The 26,693-nt window shown below is 39.7% G+C and overlaps 1 protein-coding gene and 1 long non-coding RNA gene across 9 annotated transcripts in view; one reads left to right on the top strand and one right to left on the bottom strand.

The window, feature by feature from the left end:
- SATB1 (SATB homeobox 1) overlaps window positions 1-24,863 on the bottom strand; it is a 117,318-nt gene extending 92,455 nt beyond the window's left edge. For 3 of the 8 annotated variants that reach the window (XM_051963059.1, XM_051963063.1, XM_051963064.1), the window contains exon 1: window positions 1,664-2,585. The gene's annotated coding sequence lies outside the window, so the exon portion shown is untranslated. Of the gene's footprint in view, window positions 1-1,652; window positions 2,586-24,803 lie in introns of those variants that run through there. The other 5 variants (XM_051963065.1, XM_051963067.1, XM_051963062.1 and 2 more) reach the window with 4 other exon arrangements.
- A 1,063-nt stretch (window positions 24,864-25,926) lies between these two features.
- LOC127537887 (uncharacterized) overlaps window positions 25,927-26,693 on the top strand; it is a 28,036-nt gene continuing 27,269 nt past the window's right edge. The window contains exon 1 of the long non-coding RNA XR_007947634.1: window positions 25,927-26,100. This is a non-coding gene — a long non-coding RNA (uncharacterized LOC127537887). The remainder of the gene's footprint in view (window positions 26,101-26,693) is intronic.

Below are 26,693 nucleotides of genomic sequence, written 5' to 3'. Positions count from 1 at the left end.
TAGACTTGAGGTATCTTCTCCTTTATGAGGAAGACAATATGTGATCATTATGCAACTACGTACAAAATAGGCAAAACTATGGTCATCAGAAATAGGTGAAGAGAATTATTTTATGAATTACTGTAGTAGCTATAATTACTATGAGTACAATTTAGAAAAAGTAAAGTGAATTTGATAATTGGGACGTTCTTCTAGGTACTTTGCAATTCAAAACATTCGATGCAATTTTTTAAAATAACACTAAAGTTATTTAGGTCCAGATCTAAGGGATAACTCATCACAATAGAATTTGCTGTAAACATTTTTTTTTTTTCCTGCTTCAGAATAAACCCCGTCATTCTATAGAGTCAAGGTGATGGGAAAGGGAGAGGAAAATGTTAATCTGGAGGTTTACAAGCAACCTTAAGAATGTCAGTTGAATGACTGTAAAGTTTGTGAAATAATGGTTATTTATCCTTGTACTCTAGGGTAGCATGCTGAGAACTAAAGGTTTAGCATTGATTGTGGTCCCATCTGTTTTTGGTTATGAGTCTCATTAACAATAAATGTGCCTATTTTAACCACTTTTTATCAAGATTACTCTTTTCCACTAATATCAACTGTAGAGTAAAGCCAAAAAAGGAGCTATGATTATTAACTTCTACAAGCCTGCCTTACAATATTCCACGTCCAAATGCAATTTTTTTTCCTCCCTAAACTGGTGTTTTACCCTGATAGAAATTTGGAATTCATTTAAAAATACACAGTGTATAGAAATACACACGTAAAATATATTTTTTTAAGTCTTGAGGTTTTGGGTAACTTACAAAAATACGTGTATCATAGCATCAAAGATAAAGTTGTGAAACATGTAGGTGTCATAGATCTGAAGCACACACCACATACAGTAAATGAAAGTGATAAATTGTAATTTAGTCAGTGTATTGACTACTATCAAAACACCTTATAGGTCATCTTAAATTACTCTTAGAATACCCACCCATAGGCATCAGTTAAATACTCAGTTATCTTGTAAAAAGCTTTACATTACAAAGCAAAATTACATGCACATAAAACACCTAATTTGCTCATTTAAACTCCATGCCCAAGGCTAAAGTTCACAGAAACCTCAGTTAGGAATAGTGATGAGCAACCCCCAGCATGGCCTGCCCAAAATGACAGCAGCAAAACGTGCCTATTATCCTTAGTGATGCCAGAGAGTTTCTTTTGAGTTTCACATTTAGAAATCCATTTTAGTGCAATTTCTTGCCCACACATTTAAAGAGGGGTCACTGTCACCCAAAAACAAACAAACAAACCAACCTCAAAACATAAAACAAACCACAAAACTGTTTCCTAAGGAAATTATGTACATAATTTTTGAATGAAATACAAAGATCAGGCAGAAGTCATTTCCTTAAAATCCTCATGTTTTAAGAATACATCATTTCTGCACTTCAAATTCATTTTAAATTAGTTATCCCTTAGATCATCCCCTTAGCCTCCATATAACCCCATAATCACATTGGAGAGACTGTTCTCTTATCCATTCCATATGGCCGTCACAATCCAGGCCAAGCTTTCACTGTGACCTTTTAAAGAGACAAAGAAGCAAAGTACTATCTAGAAACAGAAACACTGCAGTTTTACTGAGTGAAATTAGCAAAACCAACCTGAAACTCACCACTTCAAAACTTGACAGCACATAAATAACAAAAACAAAGGAGATTTCCTTTGCAGCCCGAGATCTTGAAGAGGAAGAAGTTCAAGACTGATGTTTTTCTATATCCTTTTTTTTTTTTATTAAAAAAAAAAAAAAGCAGCAGACCTGAAGGCGACTTCCCCCTTAAATTGTATTATTTTGTCTCCCCCACCCCCCTCCCCCCTAAGCGGGGGAAGGGCAGAAATAAACGTCAAGATGAGGAGAAGCCATGAGCGCAAAAATCAGAATTCAAAAAATGTTGTTTTTTCAAATGTCTCTAGGAGAACAGGGTTTTCGATGGGGGAGGAGGGAGACTGGGAAGTGAGTAGAGAGAAGATAAAATTGATCTGACAAGTGAAACGTTGGAAAAAAGATCGCAAAAACAAAGCAAAAAGCACTATAAGGTCCACAATGAGATGATTTGGGGGGTATAGGGTATGTGGGGTGATGGTGGTCGCTGATTATCTTTTCTTTAAAAGCGAAAAAATCACTGCGGACGAGATCTAATGAGGGAAAAAAAGCTTCTCCCTAGCTCTCTATCTCATAGGCTCTCCGGCGTGAAAAAGGCAGAAAGTCTACTTCTGGCTGTCACTTGGAGTATTATTCTCCAATAACCCAGAAGAACCACAGGGAGGAAAGAAGGGGGGGGAAAGCAACCTTTCTCCCACCCTCAATCCCGCCCCCCCAGAAACAATTGACAGTAACATTAACAAGCCTAAACTTTCTCCCTGAACCTCCAAACCCAACCAAGAGCTCTACCGAGGAGTAGGAAGGGCGGAGGGTAAAGTGTAGCGAAAAAAATATGGGAAAAGGCACTAAAATACCACTTTTAATTTAGCCTTCGCTCTTCTTAAAAATAGCAGAGAGGATCTGTCCTTTCCTATTTACCCGGGGCTGTTGTGTGTGTGTCTGAGAGTAGGGGGGGGGGAGGCGGAAGGGGGAGGAAGGGGGGGGAGAGAGAGAGAGAGAGAGAGAGAGAGAGAGAGAGAGAGAGAGAGAGAGAGAGAGAGAGAGAGAGAGAGAGAGAGAGAAGGGGAGAGAGAAGGGGAAAGAGGGAGAGAGAGAGGAAAAAAAGAGAGAGAGAGAGAGAGAGAGAGAGAGAGAGAGAGAGAGAGAGAGAGAGAGAGAGACCGAGACCACCACCTTCCACCTCCACAAGGGAACAACTCCTTCCTTCCCCTCTCTAAAAAAGTGGAGCAGATTTCACTCTTCTATGTCCGAAGGAAGCAACAATAGCCACAAAGACAATATTTCAAAAAATCAAAAAACCCCAACAAAACTGCTCAAGAGTTTCTCAAAATGAAGGGAAAGGGGGGTGGACCTTTTAAGTCCTACAGGCTTTATTCTTGTTTCCCTGGCTGGATAATATGATTATTGTGATTAGGCCGTTTTGGTAGTTGTTGTTGGATGTTACAAAGATAGATGTGTGTGTGTGTGTGTGTGTGTGTGTGTGTGTGTGTGTGTCTGTGTGTGTGTGTGTGCCCGGACTGAGCCGTGTGTCTCCTCTCTCTCTCTCTCTCTCTCTCTCCCCCCCTCCCTCTCTCGTCTCTGTCCCCATTAAATTATTAGTTGACTCATCACTCCTCCTCCTCCTGCTGCTGCTGCCGCCGCCGCCGCGCCGTCCCCAGCTCCTGGGCTCTGCTCTCAGCCAGAGCTTTCGGCTGCTGCTGCTGCTGCTGCTGCTGCCGCCGGAGCTGTCGTGGCTGCTGCTGCCGCCGCCGGAGCTGTTGCTGTTGCTTCTTCTTCCTCCTCCTCATTTTAATACAAAATAACACCGAGGCCACCGGCTTTTTACCGCCCCAGACTGGAGGACGCAGCCTCCCTGCAGCTGCCCGGAGCCCTTCCCCTGCGGCCCCAGATCATCCGGCGCGTCCTGGGAGAAACAGAAAGACAGACAGAGGCAGAGAAAGGGAGAGAGGGAGAAAAAGTGGCAGAGGAAGAGGAGGAGGAGGAGGAAGAGGAGGAGGAAGAAGAGAAGGAGGAGGAGGAAGAGGAAGGGGGTGAGGAGAGGGATAGTTGGAAAAGGGGGAGAGTGAAAGGCAGAAAAGGAATTAAAATTTTAAAAAACGGAATGGAGGGCAAAGATGGGGGTTAAGGTTGGGTCTGGGGGAGGGGCGGAGGTGGGGGAGGAGGAAGAAGAAGAAACCAGAAAGACAAGTAACTAGTGAATGAGTGAGAGAAATGGGGGGGGGGGGGTACGTGTGTATGGGGGAGGGGGGAGACTGCGATTTCCGGCTCAGGGCGCGCAAGAATTTGTAATCAGCTTGATTAGAGTGAGGCGGCTCTGCATTTATTACACACAATACCCAGAATAACAGGGAGCAACGCAAGAGGCACCACTGGCGGCTGGCAGCGGCGGCGGCGGCGGCACAGGCGAGGGAGAGAGAATGGGAGAGCTAGCCCGAGGCCCGGGCTGGGGCAGGGGCAGGGGCAGAGAATGGGTGATCGGAGCTTGCCCGAGCCGAGGGGATCGGGGAGGAGGGCTGACACCTTCTCTATTACCAAAGAGGCCGAGACAGAAGGGGCAGGGTGCGTGTGTGTGTGTGTGTGTGTGTGTGTGTGTGTGTGTGTGTGTGTGTGTGTGTGTGTTAGGGGAGAAAGAAAAAGTCACGAGGAAGAGGAAGAAAGGGTCAGGGAAACAACCCCGAGGATTGGGGGTGGGGGAGGACCGGGGAGCCACCCCCCCCCTCCTGCTCCGGGGCCAAAGAGAAAGCCCCGGACTGGGCACCGAGCCCAGGGAGCGCCAGCCCGCCCACTCGCCAGCATCACCCCGGAGGAGGGAGGGAAGGGAGAAGTCCTCCTCCTCCGGCTGCTGCTGCTGCAGGTGAATGGAGCGCTAGGAAGCCGCCGGGCAGCCACTGGAACCAGGGCTCAGGCCAGGGCTGCCCAGCCGGGGCCGCCGAGAGCCGACTGGGGGAGGGCGAACTGTCTGTCCAACGGCAGCCTGAGCAAGGGCACTGAGGCCTGAACCCTTCGCGATGCTGGGGACCCCTCCTGGCGGGGCCCGAGGGCACGCACCCCGGAGTGGGGTGGGGAGTGTGCTGTGGCTGGACAGTCCCTCTTCCACAGCCAGACAGCATAAACGGGTGCAAAGGGAGCAGGGATCCTTTTCGAGTGTGATGGCTGAATGGGCTTCAAACTTTTAACAACCAAGATTAAAGGCACTAAGTGGAGACAGTATCTCTGTTTTCATAACTGGCCACAAAACTGTTTAACAAGTTACTCAAGGTTTACTCTGACCCAGGAAAGCAATTTTGAAACAAGAAATGCGTTGTCCACAATAGCACAGGTGGTTACAAATTCACTTTAGGTCAGTAACCAAGAGAACTGCTAATGCAAAGAAAAAATAGGACATCACTCTGATTTACAGTCTTAAAGCAAGGCCCTAGTAAACTTTGGAAAGTTGAGGAATGGGGCATCTACACCGGACTCCCAAATATAATATGATGTAAACCAAAACATTATAGAAAAATGGGATTGAAAGTATTGATCCCATAGTGTCATTCCTCACTTAGGACACTGTTAATCATAATACATGTAAAAATGACAAATATTATAACCTCCACCCACATACACATCATCTCCATTTTACAGATGCCTAGGTTTAATGTTACCTAGTTAAGTATGGAAACACTGAGAAAAAGGGAAATTGAACACTAATGTTCTCATAATAATTAACACTACAGGAAAATCGAGGATACTGAATGTTGTTTAGCATAGTTATACTAAGAGGAAGAGTAAACCTCTACGGGGAAAAAATAGTTAAGAGAGTATCTTCCCTTTAAACTATCTCCTGTATGTATCCATTTAGGTATATATTGTCTTCTCTATTTGAAAATGAGCTTCTTGAGAGCAAGGAACATAATTTAGCACAATGCCTGACACCTATTAAGTACTTAACAACTACTTGTGGATTTACCCATTCCTGGACAGTCAAAAGAGCAACAAACTGGCACAAGTCAAGAAATAAGAAAATATGTAAATTAACCTTCTTTATTGCCACCAACACATGCATGTAGCCATTCTGTTTACTTAAGAAGCATATGAAAAGCACAAGATAAAACAGAGGTTAAGTTGTTTTCCTTTTAGAAAAAATAGGTTTCAAATAAAAAGCAAAAAGTATTTTAGAATAATAGCCCACAGCTCAATTACAAATCAAATAGGCAGTTTATCTAGAATTATAGTACATGCAAAGTGAGGGCTGGTGCAAAGTTAGAAAGAAAATCCATAGAATAAAAAGCATGAAGTATTTATTACTGAACTGGAAGAAAAAAAAAAGTGAGCATCAGAATATGGGAAAAATACAGTCACTGAAAATAAATAGACCTATGCCATTATGCCCTCAAAAACAAAACAAAACACCCAGCACAAAGCAGTTCAAAATAGAGGAAGCTATATATAACTTATATTAGGCAAGATACAATGTATATAACTCATTAATAAAGGAGGGGAAAAGGAAAGGAAAGCAAAAATAACATCCATTGCTAGTCAGAGATGGTTAATTTAAACTTATAGAAAAATTGAAAGAGCAATCTATTTGAAAGGAAAACATATGAAAATGTAAATTCCAACTAAATTTGCATATGGCTCACTTAGAAAATAATTTCAAATAGTCATACTGATTTTATTTTAAAGTTTTTAAGATGGAATCATTCAATCAGCCTAATTTATTTAAGAACAGCTGATTTAAACTGTGACAGCCAAACTTTTATTTCACAGAAGGTATATTTGCTCATTGCATCAGTTTCCAACAGTAGCTAATATATTTTAAAGTTTAGTGAATTAAGAAAAGACTCGTCATGGAAGAATACAATGTTAAAAATATAGAGCAGGCAATCAAAAAATTTATGTGTGCATACAACTTTTTATCAGTTTACTGGGGAAGATAAAGAATTCAGAACAAAAGGGAAGTACAGATATCATCTGAGCAAAGGGTGGGGGTGAGGGAGAATCAATGAAAAAACTACTGGGAAATAAAATTATTAAGTCAGATAGGAATATTTTATTGTAAAAAATCTATCAGAGAGATTATTAACTAGAAACCATAAGAAAATTCATAACTGCTCTCTGAAAAAAGTATATTTACCCCATAATCCTCATTACTTGATTAATGGAAACTAAGAAGGGATAAGTAAAAATTAATAATCCCACTTCAAATGTGCAGAAAACCTTTTTATCTAGGGATCAGAATGTATTTTAAGAAGCATGAACCACACAAAATAAGTAATGTAAAAAAGGAGGGGCATATCAATGGAAAAGGGAGAAGTAAATCCAGTAATAATTGAGATTCAAGGTGTTTATTAATGACATTATCATGGACAGTAAGCAAATATAGTAATATCATGTATCCATTAATCACATAATCACATTAATCTTACAACAGACACTTCCTCTATGCCCGAGATATATGATTAAAAGAAAACCTTGGAGGAAACAGCACATACGCATTTATACCTTAGAAGTTGTATACAGTGCTGATGAGCTTAATTACTGTGTATTATCTACCTCTGTTAAGAGTATTCATTATAGCCTCTGAACATTGACCAGTGTAAACTCTGGATTAAAATGAACGAGGGAAAAAGTGATAATTAAGAAAATATATTTTCTTTTGCATATATGAACATAAGCTAGCAGAGTATCAGAAACAGATAGAAATGTACATTAATTTGCATTATGTACATATTACCACACGTTTGAATAAGAAAAAAAATACAGGCTTAGAACTATATAAACTGTATACTAAAATTGTCATGAATAATTTAAACTTCATTGATATGTTAAAACATAATTTAATATTTGTATATGATTCAAACATTAGCATTTATTTTAGAAAAATAATATTGTCTTTTATGATGAATAAACAATATGAGCTATCATACCAGAATAAAACATTGAAAAAAACCTTGCAAGGTTTTAAAAAACTTGATAATACTCTACTTTTGAAACAGTTGACAGAAGATACCAGAGAATGCATTGAAACAATTACAGAGTAATGACAATTTTTTAAAAATCTCAAACTTATACATATACATTCAGGGTAAATAGGAAAAAAGTGGAGCATAAGAGAGGTAGGCTAAGCTTATGATCCTTAAGATTTGATTACTAGCAGTTATCAAATGGGTACCTGAGTATTTCTGAAGGAATATTTCATACCACACATGATGCTTTCAAAGGACACATTGATGATCTATTTTTCCCCTCATTCAAACAAAGTCTGGCCTATCACTCAATACTCTAATAGCAGAATATAGGATGCTGCTCTTTTTTTTTTTTTTTTTTGCCACATCACTTCTTGGTGGGGAACTTCACTTGCAGGTGGTGTTTTCCACATATGTGTGTCTGGAAATGTGCTTGGTGTTGGCCATATAAGGGGGTTTTGGGGGGGCCCATATGTTTAGTTGTCACGTTCCTCATTTTCTCTGTCTAGGATGTCAAGACTGATTTCCTTGTAATTTTTTGAATGGACTATACACCAATTAGCACAAGCAGGAGAAAAAAATCTGGGTCCACAGCCCAAACAACTCTTTTCAGCATATGTCTGAAAGGAAATACAATATCCTGTAAACACTTACACCCCTTTCTCACATCTTATCTGTGACTGCCATCACTATGCATTCCATATAACTTCAGAGCGCAGCCTGCTTCAAGTGGTACAGAAATTTCTGTTATTTGTACATGCTCCTTAATGAGACAGAAAATGACACCAAAGACATATCTGGGGTCATGGCATGATAATATTACTTTATCATACATTAATAGTGCTATGAGTAAACCCACATAATATTTCCAATATCAAATAAAGTAGAGGTGGGATAGAAGTAAGTAAAATAAGATTAGTTTTTTTCTTCTTTTATTAATTAATGAAAGAAAGAAAATGAATGAATAAGTATTTATTATGCTTTTATTCTTTGCCAAATACTGTGCTGAGTACTGGGAATTCAAAAATAAGAGCAAATATTATCTCTGTCTTTATGGAGCTTACATTCTAATGGTAGAGACAATAGTCATAGGGAAGAAGTGACCTGGGAAGGGAGCTTTGGACCAGAAAATTGTAGGGACAGCAATTGGAGCCATACAAAGAAAGAATGATCTGCTCCATCCAGGAACAATGGAAGAGTTGATTTGATTCTAATTCATGGTTCTAGAATTGCATTTCACTTCCATTGCAATGTAGTTACCTAGCTATACTCTTTATAGCCATAATCTTAACTCTCAATATTAAACTTATGGTAGTAATGGCAAAATGGTAAAGAGGATACTCATTGTCAAGTTCTTGTCTTGGTCAGTGATCTAAATATCTCTCAGTGGCTATCTGATACTTTGACATTTTAATTTGTGTACTGAAAAAAAGAGTCTTGGATATAATGGATAGACCCCAGATCTTGGAGTCAAGGAGATCTGTGTTCAAGTCCAGCTTCTTATGCACAATGGCTGTGTGACTCTGGAAAAATCACGTAACCTTTCAGTGCCCCTAGACAATTTAAAATGATAAATTTGCACAACATTTGTATTGGCACAAGAAGTTTCCTCATCACTACGGGTTTCTTAGATCAATGAAATCACAGGTTCCAGGGGGATGAAAAGTCTGTGAATCAATGGGTATGAAAAGTAGCATGGAACCTAGCAGAAATCTTACTACTGACTATATTTTCAATGACATTTGAAATTTTTTGAAATATTTGAAATATTTATATCAGAATTATGGGGCAATCATACTCCAGTGTTTCTTGTAGAAGTAAGCAAATAACCAATGGGTCACATCAACATCAATAATTTATCTATATACCCACCTACCTTTATATCTCTCAAAGAGCAATTATTCCTATCCTTAAGCATGCTTATTTGAAACTATGAACATAGGTCCCTAACAAGGGACCAGTACATGAAAGAGACATTGGAGAATGAAGGACAAAAAACAATAGCAAAGGATTGAGGATTTGGAGATTGTAGCAGAAGGATGAAGAGGTAATTCAAATGGATTTTAATTTTTCTAGTCAGTCTGTTGCTGGTTCAGTTATAGCCCACACTGGGAGTGGTCAAAAATCTATACCTTTCTGAAGATTAATTGGGGTGGAAAGGAGGGAATTAGTGAATGACTTGATTTCAGCACATGATATATGGCCATAGATTTAAAAAAACTAACCAAAGGCTTTTTTTTTTTTAAAGAGTTGGTCAACTTAGCTGCTTATAATGGGACTCTCACTGGCTTTATGAAAAGCTATGAAAAAGTATCTGAGGGATTTCCCCTAAAGCACCTGTTTCTTCCTCCGTATCATACAACATCTCCATATAAACTTCTGAAATAGGAAGTGCTTTTCAGTCAAGGAAAATGGTGGTATTGTAAAGGTGTAAGAAGAGGATAATAATGATGAGCTGCAGTTCGGGTTTCTACCTCCATCAAAAGTGCAATGGACATAGTCCTGGGGACCACTGTTGGGTTGGTTCTCCAGGACAGCTCATGAGTCAGGTGAAATGCTGGATGGCAATCTTGGAAAGATATCTTTTTTTGAAAGTTGGGTGAGTGTATTTGAAGTTGATCCTATTCAAGTTTGAACTGAAATGAACAAATTTAATCTATAGGATATTATAAGAAACAACACTTAAGAAATGTCAGTCTAGAAAATTCACTTTTAAAAAAGTAAATAAGAATGAAAATTATAAGAAGAATTTGGTAAATGAAAGGGTAGTATTTTAGGGAGTAAGCTGAATTTTCTTCAGGTTTTCTATGGTGCCAACAATCCTATGCAGATATATTATTTAACATTACAAATATAAGCTACTAACCACAAATTATACATGGAAGTACAATTATAAAACCCATCTATTATTTACTGGAGCCAGAACTAACATAGTTTCCTTCACTGCTTTACAATATAGCTGTGTATGATTTTCTCCCCAGAAAATTGTTCAATGTATTTCTACACTTTATGCCAATACTCCTAATCAATTTATAAAGTTTTCATAGATTTTTAGAACTAGGAGAACCCAAAGAAGTTAATTTAGTTCAACAATTTCATTTTACAGATGAGGAAACTGAGGCTCAGAAAAATGAACCTAGTTAAATATAATCAGTGGCAGAGTAGATCTCTAGACTGCCAATGCAATATCTGTTCCAACTACACTATGATGCCATGGCAAGGAGTACATTTAAATTCATCACTACTGTTATCAATATGCTTTTAACACCTTCAGTGATTTTAATGATTTTTTTCAATTAATTTGAATAGCAGCAATCCCTAAACTCTGATCAAGACTTTTGTTTTAATATATTAATATCCCTGAGAAAACTCTGTTTAATGCATCTTTGCCAACTAAATTATAGGGGAGAAAATAGTTTGAAGTACAATAGGCTCGAGTCATATCCTAAGCAATTTTATGGAGACTTTTTATCCTAGTTGCAGCTGACATTTACCGAGTGCCCACTGGCTGCGTGGCACTGAACGAAGCATTGTCCCAGCAGTATGGGAAACTGAACCACCATTAGAGCTGAAGGAACCACATTTGGCCAAAAATTAAATGCTCTTATGATGCTTGTGAGTTATAGAAATGAAAATGGAAAATTTCATTTCTAATAATTTCAATTATAATAAATTCAAAACCAAATCATTGAAGTGTAGAAATTATTCCTCTTTTCCTCAAATAATTTTCAAGGTTTTGGGGTGCTAGCTGTTTCATCCAAAGCATAATGAGATGAGTCAGGTAAATGCTAATGTGCTATATATACTACATTTTATTATTCTTTCTAAACAATGCATTGCTTTTTCCTCACCTGCTAACATGGCACTGTCTGTGGTGGGTAACAGAGAGATCGAGGCTGGTAAAGACAAAAATCAAATAAGGTATACTAGAAAAAAGGTTTAAACAGATATTACAAATGAGACTTAATTGTGGGAATGAAGGATACCATGTGATAAATGAGATTTTACCCCTTGTTTCCATCTTGATTTTTAAAAAATTAATACCAGTTTTGAGCAAAATGAATACACATAGGCATTCAGAAAACAAAATCTCACCTAAAGTGGGTAATTTCAGAATCTTTAGAAGAGGGGTTTTCAGCCTTCAGATTTTATGCAGTACACAAATGCCTCATTAAAAGAGAAAAGATATCTCTTAAAAGCAAACTATTCCTTAAATCTAAAGCTTCATTTTCAGGTACATTTAATGGATTCGAAGTGGGCAACTATTCAAAGAATGAATCACATATTTTTCAAATAGTTTTGGGGTAGAAAGAACTGTGTCTCAATGGAGTGAAAGCTCCTGGTCTGGAATCCCAGCCCTGTTTCTTATTGTGTGATCTAGGGCAAATCATATTAGCTCCAGACTCAGTTTAGTCATTTGTAAAATGAGAAGCTTTAGAGATGACAGCTGATTAAAAATTATCTTTTCATATATTTATGCACATACACACATGTATGTACATATGTATATATAATACATAATATAATACATATGTGTGTGTGTGTCTATGTGCCTATGTAAGCATGAGAATACAATGGAAGCAAGTAAATGACTAGTATGCATAAAGATGATACATTGTTTTTTTCTTTAACTATAGAGAAGCTGTTAAAGATTATTTTGAAGAAAAATGGAGATAAGTTCTTAAATAAGGATTTTAAACTTCTAAGTTCACAAATTGATATAACTAGGGGCTATATATGGCATTTCCACAATTAAATATTGTTTGTAACATCTATAATGTTACTTTTTTCTAGACTGTATAATTGCCTTTCCAAACAATTTTTATAAATTTTTACATGATTTTATGAGATTTTTCATATACTTTAAAAAATAGAATTTCCTTGAGGCAAAATTAATGCATAGATTATATATGTTGCAATTCATTCTTAATTACACAGAAATAGTATTCTGATCCATAACTGAGGCCAGGAAAGAATTAACTGAAAACACTTATCTCATTAAAAAGAATCAGATTAAATAATTCAAAGATTTGGGGTATAGTTAGAGTATAGGATCCTATATTATCTGCCTAAATTTATCTGCTGTAGATGACTTTCTCTATCAATAAGTAATTTGACAGTTAGCAATATATTATCCATGTATATTGCATTTCGATTTGAAAAATAAAGAGAATTCATAATAAAATTTATAACCTACTATAGGACTTAAAAAGAAAATCTAAACTAGTATTCTCAGCCCTAGCAAACCCTGAAGCTATTTAAAAAATAATTATAATTTACCTCTATTCTCTGAAAATTAGTTGCCTCCTTATTTAAAAAAAATCTTAATATTCTTTAAATAAAAGCAAATAATCTATTTGTCATTTCTTTTGACCACTATCACTTGTTCCTTTGGTGGGAGATCAGTTTCTTAGTGATGGACAAAATCCATTTGGTTGATTGCAAGTTAACTACGTTGCGGGGGCATTTTAATTAGTTAATCCTATGAGATTGTATAAAACTGTGCACTTTGTATTTTAAAAAATAACACAATTTCTTGAAAGTGGGGATTTTTAAAAAGGGTACTTTTAGTTTTCATTTGTAAAAAGAGTTCTTTTCATTAAATCACTTGTGCTAGTATTAACCAACACCAAAAGAAGACTTTATAAAATGGCTTATACTTCATTTAACTAAATCTTGCTTTTCCATCAATTGGTTTAAAACTGTTCGGTTATTGTCTTAACATCAACATTATTCATTGATGGATAGGTATACAGGAGTACAATGACAAAATAGACAAATTATATATATATATATATATGAAATATATATACATATTACATATATAATACACTGTAACATTAATGCAAATTCATATAGCATTTTAAGTTTTCAAAAAATGTTTTCTGAGGGACCATGTGAATAAAATAGTCAAAATAAGAATGATTATTCTTATTAAACAGCTGAGGAAACTGAGGTTTAGAAAAAGTGACTTGTTCAAGTAACTGTTAAAGTCATCCTTCAAATTTAAGGGTTCCTATTTGAAGCTCAGAGTTTTTTCAAAATGTTCTCCTCTCCAGGATCCCAAATGCCTCATATGAAAAACAAAGCAAAAACAAAACCAAAATTTTCCATCTCACAATTAATGAAGAAACCTTTTCAAATTAAAATAACACAGTGAGCAGATCATGGGTTCACTTAAGTATCAGAAAATAAGAACTTAAGCCAATTATGATGAGATGCTCACTAAGTTAAGAAATCTTAAAATGTTAAAATAACTTAGAATTTAAGTTACTTAAAATGCTCCTGCACTATAGTAATTTTACCTCTATAACAAAGTAGGTGTGTCATTTGGACAAGTCCCTTCATTTTTCAAGTCCTCATCTCCAAATGGAGGGAATTGGACTCAAGATGTCTATACTAGCTCTAAAAAGTTGAACTAATTTACGCTGAAAAATGATGGAGCCCAGGGAAAAGTGTAAATGAAAATAAGAGAAAAGCTCAATTTGGGCAAGATATTTATTGATAAATGAGATTCTCTCTCTGTCCCTTTCTCTCTGTATGTCTCTGGCTTTGTCTTTGTCTCTCTTTTTCTTTCACACAAACACACACACACACACACACACACACACACACACACACACACACACACACACACTCACACACTCACACTCACACAAAAGAAATCCACTAAGCCAAAGAGAAACTTTAACTCACCAGATTCCATCTGTTTCATCTGAATTCATGCATAATTGATTATCCATGACTGGTAAGTTCTTTTCTCACTAGCCTAACATGGTTTTCTAAACACTATGCATTAAATCACTATCAAAGTAGAGACTATATTTCTGAAACAGTAATGGGCAGAAAAGAATATTTTCAATGAAAAATTACATGCCAGGTAATAATAATACACTTGACCTATGTTTTAAAAGAGAAATTTTAATCATGTGCGTATAAAATATTAATAACCTATTCTGTTATTGTTATAATAAGGTTAAGTAGATGTCTCCATGCTTAAGGAAAAAGTAGGTGTGTACAGGACTGAAAAAAGAGATACAGAGATGGAAGGCAGACATAAGGCAAATGTGTCAACAATAACAAGAGGAAATGAGAAAGAAGGAAAAGATGAAGGTAGAAACTAATCTCTATGTGTCATTGTGCCTGCCAGAGTCCTGGCAAAGAGGCAGCATCCTTTTATTTCAATTTTAATCATTTCTGAATTTTAATACCCTACTCCTTTTGTAACTCTCCTGGCATTCCCCATGTGCATCCCTCCTAGCCAAAACACCAGTATAAATGAAATGGCACGCCACCACACCACACCACTGAGGTAGCCCTCCCCAAAGAGGCTACCAGGTGACCAAGAGCAGAAAAGGTACGTCTGCCTTCTATCCCAAAGGACTTCTGGCCAATTAGCTGGCTTCATGTTCTCTACTTTCTTTAAATTTGAAAAGGACAACAGTGAAGTAAGCTAGAGACAGAGAAACATTAAAAAAAATAAATAAATAAAGCCAGCCAGTAGTAATACAATAATCAGTGACCATCAGGGCCTGGAAAAATGAGTTTGCTCTCACTGGCACTAAGGAGCATCACATGATTATTTAATTACAGCTCTAATTTTTGTCTCGTGGATGGCAACATATCAACAATTAATAGGGCAAATAGAGGAGACTGCATTTTTAAAGAGACAGAATCTGCATGGAAATATAGAAGGTCACAAGCCCTGAGCTTCTTAAGAAATGATTTTCTCAATACCACACAAGCAAATCTGCCATGCAAGTAGGAATAGAAGAAAAAAAAAATATAGTGTATTCCAGGGAACGTGAATATAGGATGTCCAGAAGTATTTTGGAATAGCCTAGATTTACCAACATAACCTTCTACTAGCCTAGCATACATTGTAATCCTCTACTAGCCTAGCATACATTGTACATTATGAAGTAGAAGCGCAGTATCAAAAAATGAAAATGACAGCCAAAAAGGAAAATAAAAACTATCTTTATAAAAATGGCTTTCCTTATATCCAAACAGATTCTGATACAGCATTGTTCTTTATAGAATAATTCTGTCTTTATCTTTTTCTCTATCCTTTATCTCTGTCTCTGTAACTCTCTTTAGTTCTCTTTCTATCATCTGTTTCTGTTTCTTTCTCTTTCTGTATATCATCTATTTATCTCTCTCACTGTCTCTTAATGTCTCTCTCTGCCTTTCTATTCATCTATCTATCTATCTATCTATCCCTACTCTTGCTGTTTCTCCTTGTGTGTATGTATATAAATATATGTATTTATATACATACACACACATACACATAAAGTTGGAAGGGAATATATCAGGAGTCATCTAATCAGAAAACTTAGGCCAACTAGGGTGCCGGAGCCCACAAGTGGCTGGTCTTGGACTTTACATAAGGTACCTTTGCTAAAGCTTCAAACAGCCAATATCAAAAAGCAAAGCCGTTCCTAAAATATTTGGTTGGTTGGTTGGTTTTCAGTCTGGACCCTGTGGCCAATGTCATACTTAGATGCCAATACAGCTGGGATGCAGCAGCAATGGCCACTTGACTAAGACCTTTGTGTGGTGACCGAGCCCTAACTCTGACTCTAGCTGGAAGTGGCCAAGGAAGGACCATGGATGTCAAAATTAAATGCTTGGAAATGAAGAGTAATTATTCAGAAGAAATTAGAATATTAGAGATAAAAGTGAATTATTTAATTCTTTATTTAACTATATCCATTATGGATATATATACATGATCTATGTCTGTTCACTTTACCTTCACTCATTTATCTACAAATGCTGACCACCTACTGTGTGAAAAGTACTGTGTTAGAAGCTAAGTGATGACTCTTCCTTAATTTCTGAGCTATAGATTTGAGTGTGAGTCACATAACCTTTCTGGATCTTCTCTAATCATCTGTAAAATACAGATAACACCTGTGCTTTACTGATTTCATAAGCATGTTAAAAATGCTTATAAAGCATTTTGAGGTTTGGGCCCTGTTTCTCCATGTTGCTGTCTCTTTCAAGGTGAGCCTGATCTATGCAGTCAAAACCATAAATCAAGTCATAAACATCTCCATTTTCTCTACATTAGTTGTAAAAATCGAGGGTAAAAATCTGTAGTCTCTTCATTTTTAACTCACCTGGAACTTGTTCTCATGTTTCTTTTGACTATTATAAATTCTTAATGCAAAATCCACCTAAATCAATAAGCATTTATTAAGCACCTACTATGTGAAAGGTACTATGCTACTTTTGGAAATAAAGTCATGTTAGAAATATAACTAGAAAAAACCGCCAAAGGAAACCTCAACTATGATAATAGAGTTTTCTTAAGAAAGCTGCTAAATTCTGATCAAAATTCTTGAACCCTAAAATAAGTTTTCAAAATAAAACAATAGATTATCTAGCTTATGCTGGCTAAAGGAATCTGAAAACAAGAAAACGTAGGCGTCTCAAAATATAATACTGGAAAGCAAAAACCACTGAGGGGTACCTATCTCTAATGTCATTGGCAAAAACTACCACACAACGGCAACAAAGTAAAGAGGGACTGGAATTATAGATTCCCCTAAAAATCTTCAAGTCTGGTTGTTCTGGGAGAAAAACTGTCATGATTCTGAACTAAAGATCTGACTGCACATGCTTAAAAAGAATTTTTTAGAGGGGTTGGCAAGCAGGAGCTTGTATGTAAAAGGATACATCATTCTTTTTAACATGATTGTTAATACACAGTTAACATGTCTCAGAAAAGACTGTAATTAAATGTCTACTGCACTAATAACACTAATAAGCATGCAGTATTATTACATTACAATGACTCCATACAAACTAAAGCTGTCATTTTTAAACTTTTAAGATAATGTTTAAATTGTTCTTGGGACTTCTTATATCACCTAAAAAAAGGAGCCCACCTCTGAGCAAGAAACATTCATAATTATTAAAAGAATTCATTTCCCAACCCCCCCCCCCCATTGGTAACTGAGAAAATCTGTCTAGTATTAAATATATAATAATGAATATACATTTTTATTAATTAAAATGTGCTATATTTATGGACATGTTTTGCTTGTTACTTGTGCTATTTGTAAAGATTACGTTAGAATCTAAAATACTGAGAGGTTTGCTATACATTGAAATTTTCACATCTCTGCTGTTAATCACAAATTATTTCAATTATCTGGTACCTGGGAACAGGAAAATTCAATTACCCTCACTAGCAAACTCAGGTAATTATTGATATAAGCGTTTCAGAATGATCTTTGTTTCAAGAGTTAACTATATCTCTTTGGTTCTAAGTTCAACTTCATTAATACTAATAAAATTGTTAGTATTATATAATATTTACAACTTGAAACTTCATTTAGCTCAATGTCCCATTATTCAATCAACCAACATTTTAAGCACCTACTATGTGCCAGCATTATAAACATTAATGTATCAAAATGTAATTTATATGCTCTTACACATGGAAAACAGAAATCACCAAGCTCATCCTCTTTGCTTCCAAGGAGAATCTTCTCCAAATCAAGTACACCACAAAACTAAAAAACTACCTTTTTCTTTAAATATCACTGGGGAAAAAGACTCAATAAGTTTTGCAGATAACCTATTAGCAGGTCTAGCAATCCACAGAAAGAATACACACTAAAGATTCTCTTCACTATCTAGTCCCTGAAAGAGTCTTTTTTAATAGCTAGGAAAATGTGAAAATCTCAGAGATGTGCTCAAAAATCTGATATCACCATTGTTTGGATGGCTAATCTATAAGGTACTAGTGAGAAAACCACCAAGGCACTTACCCTCAAGATAGTGGAGGCCTCTTTTAGGATTTAGCAAAGCACCATGTACAGGCAAGTCTTCGATATACTTCAATGATGGTGATGGTTAAGAGTCTCTCTCTGACACTGTTAGCAAAGCAACAGCATCTCCCGAATGAAGTGGTTATGAGTTGCTACTGAAGCAGCTGGACCAAACCTGCGGTTCTGAGGGTGGGTGTGTTATAAATAGGGTCATGGCTATGGTCTGAAAGAATCCGCCCACTTCACCTACTCTGATTCTCACTACTTCCTGTACACCTGGGCAGAAGGGAGGGTGATCCTAAGTGTAATGGCATTTTATAGAACTTCTAAGGAAGATGCTAACATCTGTTTATTCTTTCAGCATTCTACCCTTCATTTGGTGAGACTTGCACACTTACTTACCCTTCAGAGATATGCTTAGAACGAAGGTATCTTATTATATCCAATTTAAAAATGATTAATTAAATTATTTATCTAACACATCAGCTGCTGGATAGGAAACTGAAATTAACTCTTAATGGTCAATTATCACAAGCTCCCACACTATGTACAAAGTAACTGTTACTTAAAATGGGAGAGAAATTGGAAAGGGAATTGGATCGCATATAGACTATTTTATTTTTTTAAAACCCCATTAAAGAAGACCATCTAACTCAGTGAACCATAGTTTTAAAAGTCCACTGAATCAGGTGGAAAAAAATTGACTTTGTGAAGCTTCCAACACATCCTAAACTGTGGAAATTGTACAGAACAAGTGTGAAAGAATAAAAATAGGCCAATATATGTTACACTAGTAACTCTCACTTTGAACACAAATACACACAATCTGTATCTATTTACTTTGCAATGAAATATCGGACCTTAAAATGCTTTTAAAAAAATAAACAGCAAAAGGTACAGTTGGCATAAGTTCAAAAGTACTAAATAATGTGCGTTGATGTGTGGATCACACTCTATGAAGACATCAAGTTTAAATATACTTGCCATTGAGAACAGCACTTAGGGATGATAGATAAATTATCATACTAGACAATTTTTCTTTGGTATAGTGAAGGGGAATAACCTTGTGTAACTGATTTGATTTATATGCTGTATTAAGACCTTATTCTATTGTAATGTCAATGGAATATATGATTGCAGATTGACAGCCATCTGTAGACCAAGAACTCTAATAGGTACTTATGGAATATTAGTGAGAACAAATATTCTTCAACGTGAATTTTGAGCATTGGAATTCAACATTTTAATACTGTTCTCAAATGTTTCATAACTTTGTTTTTAGAATAAGCTTTTGAGAGAAAAATTTAACTTTACCAATCTCTTTAGGCAGATGGATATTTTCCTTTAAAGCACTCTTATTTATCTGAGTTATCTTTAGTTATCTTAACAAAAAGCACTGACTCACATGAAAAAAAATTATACGACAGGACTATTTTCAGAAAAAAAATTGAGATATTAAAAACAAGTATTTTGTTTAAGCACCTACTATGAGCTACATGTTAGCACAGTGTTATAGAATTACAAATCTTAGGAGTTGCAGGGGATCTCAGGGGGATACAGCTGGAGAACAGTACAGTTAGCCTACCAAACCTAATTATACTAGGAAGCACATAGTTTAGCAGTATCTATAGTATTTTTTATAAATTGTATTAAAAATAATCTTAAAATTAGAATGGGTGCTAAAAGATGGCTAATGTTGTAGGAAGATACCTATTTTAAGTGGAAACATACTTTTATCTTCTTAAAATACTGTCCAGGTACCATATCTTGGTTCATGGAAAAATAGATCATATGACATGGTACTGATTAAATTTTTAAAAATGGATTCTAAATGACAGAAAAAGGATTGAATCAATATGATAAAAAAAAATCTCCCTCTCCCCCCCACCCCCCCAATTGGGAATAAGACAACTCTCCCCAGGCTTCCCCCAACAAGAAAGTCAGCTGCCTTGGATAACAGCACACACAGGTAGATATTAAAATGGAGACAGAGGCGTTATTTAATGGTGACAGGAATATAAATACATGCACTAACCTATAAACTGGTATTTACTTCAGGAAAGTAAGTAATATTTTTCCCCTGATTGCTGAGCCGTCAGTTTAATGCAGCGTAAATAAACAGTAGGTGCTTTCTAGCTTTAAGTAGGAAGTGTTCATTCCACAAGAGGAGCAGATTGCTGAAGCCTGATGCCGGTAACAACAAGACAGAACTTTCAGTTTACCAGAAAAATACATTGCCTTGTATAAAGTACGCAATCTATTAATTAACGTAGTTATTTTCTAACAAAAATGTAACTTATCTGTAAAATAAACATCAGCTCTAAGTATAAATCAGTTTTGAAAGAATAACTGATCTGTAATTTTATCATTATAGTTACAAATGAACACATAAAAATATCCTTATTACGTTAAAAATATGAGATCAGAATGACACAGCATTATGAAGCCTAAGACATCCTAATCTATGTTCAATGATTTTAAACATACCAAAAACTTTAATGTTTCACAACTGTGTATTAATTTGCTTTATCCAATAGTTAATCATACCTTCTGTCTTAAATAAAGACAAAACTCAAATTATATTATATTTAAAGCTAGAAATCAACCTTCCAAAATGCAAAAAGTTATTACTAAAGAATCCATAGAGAGAAAAGTTGGGATAGTAGTTGTTAATAGTCTCAGATCATTCAAACATACAAAGTGGTAAATAAAAGAAAATAAAAATTAGCCAAAGTCACTTTTCTTTCTAATCTAAATATATAACATGGCTTAAGAATTTGACAATACATGTACTTACCTACAGAACCTACTTTTTTCTGTGGTTTTATATGTCTTGCTAATAATATTTAGCAATCCATTTGACTTTGAAGGCTAACTGTTCTTAAGAAGCATAAAAGTCAATTCCCATGGCCTTATTTAAAACAACCACTATCCAAAGCTTGTCCAGTTTGTTTGATTCATTTATAAGAGAAAGAGTAGAGTGATGAGAAATATTTTATAGTAGATTTCAAGATGCACAGACATAGTCTGAAGATTGATTGGTGCATTTACATGCATTCACGCCATATGGTTTGACGATCCCAATTATTAATGCAAGTTATAGTAACCCAAAATCATCTGTGTGAAAGAATAGATGTGCTTGCAGTTTGAATGGGCATAATCATCTGCACCACATTTGGGACTTTATAAAACAGATAAAGTAGTATTATCTTCAGTGCTCTATGGGGGGGGTGTGGGATGTGGGGTTAAAGTTAATAGTGTTTCTATAGCCAAAATATTTTTACAATAATGAGAAACAGGTGCTTGTCACCTGATCACATGGGCCTGAAGTATAAACCATAACCGGTCACACCAAACACAATGTTGAATCTTCTATAAGTATTAGTTTTGGCTGATTTAATATTTTTTTTTCCTCTCTTGCCACTGAGCACATCATATCTTAGTCAATCACAAATTCAGATTGCTGTCATTATATCTTTTGTGTGATAGATATAAGTATTTTGAAGACTCTGAGTTAAAAATGAGTAAATCAAGGAGTTAATGACTATTTTATAATGATCATCAACAAGAATATAAAGAAGACTAACTTATTAAAACCATTGGACAAAAGCACTCCTTTTGAATGCTTTTATCTCCACGAGCTTTAAAAAAAAAGGAACTACCATTTACTACATATTTTGGTTTATGAAAAAAAGATAAGGAATGTACTGATTCCAGAAAAAAAACAAAACAAAACAAAACACCATAAAGGCTTTTTTGGAAGGTCTTTGTTTTTCTATCTCTCTTTTATGTTTCCTTCTTTTCAAGCCACTACTTTAGGAGGGAAAAGGGAAAATCCTCCATTCACTGCTTTCTTTTTCATCCATCACTTGTATTGAGGATTCAGGAAGGAACACAAATCCTAACAGTGATTTTATTTCTCCTGATTCTAGCTGTATTCAAACATAACAATGCTTTCTTCTTTTTTTTATAGCTACTGTTTACTTATTATGTATTACATATGACTGCACAACTCTGTGCTTAAAATATTGTTTCCATTAGAAAAAATGTGAAGTAATAAGTGTCAAACTGAAATGAGGAATAAATGTACATTCTGTATTTACAAAAATGTATAGGCATTAAAAACATTTGCCTATAAGATACATATTTTACCACAGCTATGTCTGTATATGATGTGCACATTGTTTAAAGTTTATTTAATGATGTGCCTAACCAAGTTAATTAAAGTATTTATGTCTAGTGATTGTGTTCAACACTTGAAGAGGTAGTGAAAGATACAACCAGCTACTTCTGCTAACTAAAGTTGAAATTATGCACTTATAATAACCTTTCCTAACAATGTGAGAAAAACAGAGTAAATATATTAAATTTGTTTCATAACAGATGCTTAGGTTGTTAATATTTAAGATGCCTATTCATGCTATTCCTGTCTGCACATTTGTCAAAAATGTAAGCTTGAATGCTAATGCTTGCCAGCAGATTGAAGCAAACAGTATATGAATGTACTACTGTACTACTCAAATAATATGCAGAAGAAAGAAAGGACTGTAGCTAAACCATATCACTGGGAATGTAGAACAGAAGAAAGTGTTCTCATTAGATCTTACACTTGAACCTTAACAACCTAGAATCTAGAATTATGCATCCTTCACGTAATAAGAACTGTCCTTGATTGGAGAGAATAAATCTGATATTTGCTGCTGCCATTTTATACTTAGTTCAGTTTATAGGGTAATGTAAAATAATTCAGTAAAGTTTTCAATGGGATGGCTTCCTCTGCGACACAAGTACTTGAGGTTTCAGGTGCTCCTGAGGGTAAAACCTACAACTGCCGGTCAGATTTCACTAGCTCTTCCTCTCCCCTCTCTTCTCACCTGTCCCTGCTGGCCTCCAAAGACACATATGTGGAGCCCAGGGCAATTGGGACAGACCATCTTTCGATTCTTCCGAGGTCTTCCCAACCCTCCCCTCTCCTCCCCCTCTGTTAGAATCATTTTGGAGCCTCGGTCACAGATCATTTCCTTGGAAACCCATCTGGAACGCTGCAGAAAGTTAGCTGAGGAAGGGCGCAGGGGTCAAAGTCTCAACCCCCGGCATTTAGTGAGGCGACCCTGAGTTTGACACTTGGAAGTGAAACTCCCAGCGCCTAGGTTAAGATGGGTCCAGGCCACAGGCAGCTCAGACTCAGGGTTGAAGGCTCTTCCTTGTGCTCCTCTTCTCGGGTCAGCCTGACTCCCCTCCTCCTGTGCCCACAAACCTCAGTGCCCACTCCCCAATCTCTCTGACCTGCCATGGTCCCTTGCACCTCACGCCCTCTCGGCTCCTATGCTCTCTGACTTAGTGCCCAATATCAGGTCGTGCTGAGGGGGCACGATGCTCTGCCACCACGTCCAAGGCCACGGTAGCCGTGAACCAGTGCCTGGGGTGGCCCTGCTGCCCGGGGTTACCAGGAGAAGCCACGGATGCCTACACTACCTCACCCGTCAGGATCGCGGCCCGAAAGGGTAGTGAAAGACCAGGAAGCGGGGCGAGCGGTCCCCTCCTCTATCTGCAAAGCATTCCTTCCTTCTCTACCCTCCTCCATCTCTTCCCAGCTCAGTCAAGCCACGGTCACGGTCACGGCCACTGCCACGACCACCGCGGCGCGGCCGCAACTCCTTAGAAACAACTTGCTGCAACTTCGCGGCTCGGCGGCGGCGGCGGCAGCAGCAGCCGCGGCTCGGGCTCGGGAGATGGAGAAGTTGCCACAAACTTCTCAGGCCAATCCACCGGCGCCGCTCTCCCGGCCGGGCCAGGCTGGGCTGGGCTGGGATGCTCGAGGGCAGTGGCCGGCAGACCCCGCTAAGGGCGGGGGAGCGGGGAGAGAAGGTCCCCAGTACCTGGGCTCTCCGCCGACTCCCCCCCCCCCACCGAACCCCAAGCACACCTCTCTTGATTAACTGTCAGGAGGGACCCCCTCTCCAATTCCTATCTACCTCGAGTACCAAGCAGGTGTGTGTGTGAGTGTGTGTGTGTGTGTGTGTGTGTGTATGTGCATGTTTGCGTGTGTATGTGTGCGCGGGCGCGCGCGTGTGTGTGTGTGTGTATGTGTGCTTGCCGAGGTCGGGCGGACTGACACACTCCATCCCCACACCCCGAGAGGGAATGAATGGCATTCCCCAGGCAGCCCTCCTGGCCTCCTTCACCTGCCCTCCGGCCCATCCCGGGGTGGGGGGCTCCCGGGCCGCCTCTCGTGGCGCGTGGGCTGAGGGAAGCTCCCAGCCCGCGGGCAGAGGAGGGAAGGAGCCCCGAGGGGTCAGCCCGAGCGCGGGGGGCGCCCGCCTGGGGGGCTGTGAGGAAGAAGTTTGTAAAGACATACTCACACACATACCCCACGTACGGCCCCGGAAAGGAGTAAACAAATGAGAGCCAACTCACTCAGGCATGGGAGCTGCGGCGGCGGCGGCGGCGGCTGCGACTGCGGGAGGGCTGACAGGCGGCGGCCGGCCGGCCGGGCGAGTCCCGGGCAGCAGCCCCAGAGGCTTCCCGGTGTCTCGGCGGAGGCGGCGGCGGCGACGGCGGCGGCTCCTGCTGCTGCTGCTGCTGCTGCTGCTGCCGCTGCTGCTGCCCCCGTGGCTGCGGCTGCCGCGGAAGTTAATTGCAACTTGACTTCAAGTTGTCTTCTTCCCCCATCAGAAGTGGGCGTTCAAAGGGGAGAGAAAGACAAGAAGCAAGCGAGCGAGCGAGCAAGGGAGAAAGGGGGGGGGGGGGGAGGAGGGAAGAGCAAGGGTAGTGTGTGTGTGTGTGTGTGTGTGTGTGTGTGTGTGTGTGTGTACGGGGGGGGGCAGGGGAGGAGGCAGGGCCCGAGTGGGAGGGGAAGGGGGGACGGGAGAGGAGGAGGGGGCGGGGGCGGGGGCGGGGGGCGCAGGCGGGGACCCGGGCTCGTCTCCGCTCCGCTCGCCTCGGCTCGGCTCCGCTCCGCAGTTGCGGCCGCCGGCCGCGCTCCTAGCCGGCTGGGTCTGTGGAGGAGCGGCGGGCAGCCCCAGCTGGAGAGCCCGCCGCGAGCCGGCCCTGGGGGCTGCCGCCGGGCATTCAGTCCCCAGGCTTCTCGGGTGCCGGCCGCCCCCCGGGCTCCTCGGATGCCGGCCGCCCCCCTGGTTGGGGTGAGGAGGCGAGTGCGGGCCGGGCAGCGCGGCAGCTGCTGCCTCTGCCTCCTTCGCCCGCACCCTGGCCGCCACTGCTCCCCTCCTCGGCCCCCGCCTCCGTCGCCGCCGCCGGCTTGGTGCGCGTCTGGGGCGCCGGGGTCTGGATCGCCGGGTGCCGAGGTCTCGGTCCCTCCCTCCTTCGTTCTCTCCTCCTCTCCTTTTCCCTCCTTCTCCCCCTGGCGGAGACTCCGCGGCCGTCCGCCCGGGGTCTACGGTGCGGAGCCCTCCAGCCCGCCCGGCCGAGCCTCGGCCGCCGCCGCCACCGCCACCGCCGCCACCGCCGCCGCCGTCGCCGCCGCCGCCCGGCTCCGCTCCGCTCCTCCCCGGCTAGGTTTGCGGGAGGCTGCGAGCCTGGGCTGAGCCGGAGGGGAGGGCAGGGGAGGGGAAGCAAAGGAGGAGGGGGCAGGAGAGCAGGGAGGGGGGAGCCGGGAATGAGGAGGGAGCAGAGAGAGGGTAAAAAGAGGGCGTGGGGGGCAGAGGGCGATCTGCCCGCGGGTTTGAGGCGAAACCTGCACCCTAGGCGTGGAGGGGTAAGTGGGGAAGCGTCTCGGTGTCTGTCTGATCTCTCTCCCAGCCCTCCCCCCACCTCGACCCCCTGCCCTAGTTCCCTGCTGTGGCTTCCTCTTGTTTTGGGGGGCTGACTCGTGTGTGTTTGTGTGTGTGTGTGTGTGTGTGTGTGTGTGTGTGTGTGTGCGCGCGCGTGCCTGTGTGTGTGCTTGAGAAGAAGGAAGTCAGGTGAGAGACACAGGCAGACACTCCTCTCCCACCCAGCCTCAGGAGATGGAGCTAATCTCCCGGCTTTGATGGGGCTGGGGGTGGGGGGAACTGCCTCCTCGTTTCCTCCCCTTTGCCCCTTTTGCTTCTGTTCTCTTAGGGTTAGTTTTCACCACCTGGGCCCTTCGTCAGTCTCTTTCCTTCTCTGCCCTCTGCTCTCTTTTCTTGGGCCCCCCCCCACTCCCAGCCCAATCCTGGAGAGCAGCACCCCGCCGAGAGCACGTGGTGGAGGGAGGGTCCACCTCGTCAGTCCGTCCGTCCCCCCACCCCCACCCCTTCGGCTCATTTATTTCAATATTTATACACCACATGCCTAGCTGTCAACTGCTGTACACTTCAACCAAGTGAG

The sequence above is a fragment of the Antechinus flavipes genome, chromosome 5 (assembly GCF_016432865.1).
Source record: "Antechinus flavipes isolate AdamAnt ecotype Samford, QLD, Australia chromosome 5, AdamAnt_v2, whole genome shotgun sequence".
Lineage (NCBI taxonomy): Eukaryota > Metazoa > Chordata > Mammalia > Dasyuromorphia > Dasyuridae > Antechinus > Antechinus flavipes.
The sequence above is the reverse complement of the archived record's forward strand: the minus strand, read 5'-3'. Positions and strand labels throughout refer to the sequence as shown.